General features: G+C 33.0%; 1 pseudogene; it reads right to left on the bottom strand.

Moving 5' to 3' along the window:
• LOC138040507 (ATP synthase subunit C lysine N-methyltransferase-like) overlaps positions 1 to 5,000 on the bottom strand; it is a 22,365-nt pseudogene that overhangs the window by 11,321 nt on the left and 6,044 nt on the right.

Here is a 5,000-nt window from a genome sequence, read left to right on the forward strand (position 1 = left end):
TTGATCACGTGAGTGAAAACCAAGAATAGGTTAACCTTTTAAGGGGTTTCCAAGTGGACCTAAACTGTTGGTATTGACATGTCATAAAGAAAAGTAAACTATTTCCACATTTAAGTGCCTATGAAGTGAAAAATATCTTTTGCTTTCTATTTTGGAATACCTTCTTTCGTTCCAGAGATATTCAAGTTTTTTGTTTAAAAAATGACGTCACAAAAATGGGCCATTTCCGAGTTCCTGATAGTCTTTGTTTCGAAGTGAGTCTTGGTGCTCAACTATTGTAAGGGAAGTGTCATGCATGAGTTTGATTTGCATAAATTAGAATACGCAACTCACTTACATTTGAATGGTTATGCACCAGGACTCGTTCTGAAACAGAGACATGCAGCAACTCGGAAATGGGCCATTGCAAATGACTCTACTGAATCACAAAATTGACAATATCTCCAGAAATATTGGATGGGTGTTGTTCAAACTTGGCAACAGTCATCCACATCAAGTAAGACTAAAAACTTATACCCTCTTGCTGTTGCAATGGAAACCGTTTCTTGCTGCAGCATTTATTTAACTCACAATTGATTTGGTCATTCACTGTCATGACGAGGCATGTACACTGTCAGTAAGCTTATACAGAGATGTAAAACACTATGCACAGCACATGCATTTCAAGTCTGACCATCTGCCTGTACTTATCTGTTCAAAATCCAAGATATTTGCTTCATTGCAGAAAGGGACTGGAAACAAGACTGTTGCCATGGTACTTTGTGCCTTATCTAAATGTACATTACTGGTGCCAAGTTTGAATATCATTACTCCAATATTTTCAGAGATATTCTCAATTTTGTGATTCATTTCAGTCATTTTGCAATGTTTGTGACATCACCAATTTTTAACAACAACTCTAATATCTCTGGAACGAAAGAAGGAATTCCAAAATAGAAAACACCATTCTTCATCATTTTCAAAGGTCTTCAAAATAAGCAAAAGATATTTTTTACATCAATGGCACTTTAAAACTCACTAACAAACAGCAAAGACTCTTCCATATTCCCACTTGCTGAAATACACATGTTCAAACTTTTTTACAATTCATATAAGAAAAAAAGAGAAGTTGATTCAGTTTTAAAAAGTGACCAATGTCTGTTTTTTTTTAAAGAAACATTCCATGAACTAGACTAAACTGATTGGAGATGACAACTTTGAAAAAAAGAATTTGTCACAATGACTTGCAAAATCCCATTACCTGAACAACTGAAAAAATGGTAATACTCTACCTCTACATGCATAACTTCAGTTCTTGCAAAATCCTTCTCATCAAAATACACGCTTGTGGCAACTTGACAACTTAATATACTAATTTTACAAGCCAAAATATTGTAAGTTACACTCACCAGTTGGACTTTTTTTATCCTTGAGTAGTTTGTCGAATGTGTATAGGATCTGGTAAGTTCTTTGTTACTCACTTATGCCTAGGATTGACCCAGATGCACACCCAATTTTGAGATCCAACACCTTCATACTCTAAAATGCAAATCATAAAGCCCTGAAAATTAGATGCCGTGCACTCAGCTTCTACCATTGTCTTTTAAACACTTTTCTTAATGCAGGGTTTTCAATAACTTTTCAAGCATATGCTTTGGGGCTAATCAAGGTAAGAAGCTGTCACTCCTGTCTTTTTAATACAAAAGTTTCCCTTACCAAACCAACCTTATTTTTAACCTGGTTTGAATCTGTTTGAATGCTATTTTAACTATTTGCACACTAGTTTAAGGTCATCATACTCTATTTTAATCCGATTTTGCGAAAATTAAAAAATAGTGCCATGTATTAAAATGCAGTTAAATAGAAGTTAAACACTAGTTAATGACCACTGATAGAATGAGTTCAGCTATTTGTAATCTATTTCTCAGAATAATAGGTTCCAAATAGGTATTTGCAATCTATTTATACACCACACGTTTCAAAATAGTTTAAAATATGCTATTTAAATACTAATTACAAGGCAACTACGAAAAAGTTGATGACTTAAAAAGTGGTTGTGAAATATTCTTTACAAAATAGTAATAAAATAGTCTACTTAAAATCTATTTCAAATGTATGGCATTCATAAATCTCCTAAATAGGAATAAAATAGTCTATTTAAAACTAGTTTGAACTTGAAAGGAGTATTTGAAAGGTATTTTCAAATGGCTGAGTATACTCGAATCATTAAAATTTTTCAAACAAATTTTTAATAACCTATTTAATACCTATTTAAAATGGACAGCCATTATAAAGCTTCAAAATAGGGATAAAATAGTCTATTTATAACTATTTCAAATTGGAAAGAATAATTTAAAGGTATTTTCGAATTGCTGAGTATACACTTGAATCATGATAATGAGCTTGATGCTGGAATAATTTTTCATGTGAGTGAATACAGTCTGTATTTGAATGCAAGAAATCTGAAGGTCAAAAAAGTCCGGCCTTCCAGGCCTTAAGATTCAAGCCAGGCTTGACCAGGCTTTTTTGAATTTCCAGGCCAAAAATGTTCAAGTCTTCAAGATTACGGACATTGACTGCAATTTAGTGTAACAGTGTCTGAATAGTGACCAGTGACCTTAACCAAACCCTGTGGGCTCAATTGAACTGTCTCTCAAGTAACAATCTTGATGGTGTCTTGCAAAATACGATAATGTTATGGTTTAACGGCCAATTATCGTTAATGTAGCAACGTAAACATTATATTATATCTCACACTTGAACATGAATATTATATTGACTGTTCCTAAATTTGACACCTGAGACTAAACCTTTGCACGATTATTCTTAGATGTACAGAGTCTCTGATAAAAGAGCTATGTAAATGATTTAAGCTAGTCCATCTCATTCTAGGATGCTAAAGTACAGCTGGGATTTTATGGGAATCTTTACGAATTCCACTCAATGATTCAACTTGAGGGTCACTTGAGTGAGTTGAAATTCATGAGAATTTTGTGCAATAGTGCTGAATGTGCCAGTGAGACAATAATCAAAGTTTAAGTGCCCTTTTAGGATTTGATTTCATCTGGTGCCTTGAAAAAATGAGCTTTAACTTCAACCTTCAATACATGTATAACAAGGTTTGGTCTTATTCAAAGCATGCCATTGTGAATGCGATATTCTTTGAGTTAATTCACTGTTAGTAATATATTACTTTGCTTAAACAATGTCCTTTATCTGTACACGGAGAAATGAAAAAGAATTTAAAGCTTTTATTCTGATGTAGTCTATAGATTGTGACATTAATATCATCAACGGATTACCTTGTTTGATGCTCTCATAATCGGCCTCATTACAAAAGGAACATGATGCAATACTCTTGAAAATTAAACACTCCAATTCAGTACTTAAGCCTTTCAATGAACTCCGGTATATTTCAAATCTTGCCCATTTGTTGAATCCGTGGAAAGATTGTCATCCTCCGCCATCTTGAATATCAGAGAGACCGGACTGGAAACTAGTGAGCCCTTTTCGTGTTGGTCAGCAGTCAGTGGTAACCAGTTATAATAGGGGATACATGAAGTACCTAGGTAACCAGTCCAGCTCTTACAGATTTTGAGCGGTTTTATTCAAACGATCTACGATCAATCTTTCGTGCATGGTGACGATATTTTGGTTAGTTTTACTCTTTAAATCCTGATCCAGGCAAGGAAATGCTTACAACAACTCAAGTAAAACGGTAAGCGTTAACTTTAAGCGAATAACATTTGATTTGATGCCTTATTGTCTTTAAAATGAGGAACTGTTTACCTGTATGTATTTTCAATGCACACCTTCGAGTCAATTTGTGAAGCAAGGATACTCAATTTGGCTTAAATGCTATAATCCTGTGAAAAAATTGGTAAACCTTTAATGAAGAATAATAAAGTTTTAGAGCAAATGGTGAAGCGAATGATTTGGAAAACAAGTGCTCTCGCTTCATACCGCAAGTTGTATGTATACGATTGACAAATGATTTGATTCCTCGTAAAAATGCTAAATGCTGTCACTTTAACTATTGTAATCAATGCAGAAAATGCCTGAGAAAGCTGTTATTGACGTTTGTAAGTAAAGAGATCCAAATTTCTGAGTTTACTCTTCACACACTTTAGTTGTAATAGAAATGATCAGTGATTTAGAGGAATCACTGCATGCATCATTGAAGTATAATAATACTGTATTTTTTAAAGTAGCCATGAAAGAGTATATTAAGAGACAATTCCTGAAAAAAAATCTAAGGTCCTCTACAGCAGACAAAAATTCTTAGCAGCCAATTGTCTCCTCAACCAGTTATGGTTTGATGTATTTAAGGATCTCTCTTTGCAGACTTGCTTTAGTTCTGTGTTTTATCTGAAACGTTTAAAAGCTTTTTTCGTATTTAAATTTAAAACAATAGTCAAGATTTGGGTTGGCGAGGAAATCTGTGAAATCTATAACTAACGTATATATGTGGGAGCTACTGATAGCAGACAAAGCAACGAATCTCTTGTTTCTGCATACAATCAGCCATATCAAGATTCTAAGCTATTTGTATTGGAATAGGTTTTAAATAGCTATAAGTTATTAAAATAGCTGCAGGAATAGGTAACAGTAATATACAATATTCTTCTGTGTTTTTATGGTGCTTATTTAAAACCTATTTGAAAAATTAAGTTTTAACCTGTTTTTAACCTAGTTTAGAGCTATTCTTATTAGAATAGGTTTTAAATAGCTGTAGAATAGGTTTTAAATATACAATATTCTTTTGTGTTTTAATTATGTGCTTTAATTAAAGCACATTAATTTTGAAAAATGGGTTTTAACCTGTTTTTCACCTAGTTTGATGCTATTTTGGTTGAAATAGGCTGAAAATAGTTATAAAATAGAAAAAAATAGCTGCAGAATAGGTTTTAAATATACAGTATTCTTCTGTGTTTTTATGATGCTTTAGCTAAAACCTATTTAAAAAGGTGATTTTAAACTGTTTTTCACCTATTTTGAAGCCGTTTTATTTGAACTAGCTT

The sequence above is a fragment of the Montipora capricornis genome, chromosome 1 (genome assembly GCF_036669925.1).
Source record: "Montipora capricornis isolate CH-2021 chromosome 1, ASM3666992v2, whole genome shotgun sequence".
In the NCBI taxonomy this organism is placed as follows: Eukaryota; Metazoa; Cnidaria; class Anthozoa; order Scleractinia; family Acroporidae; genus Montipora; species Montipora capricornis.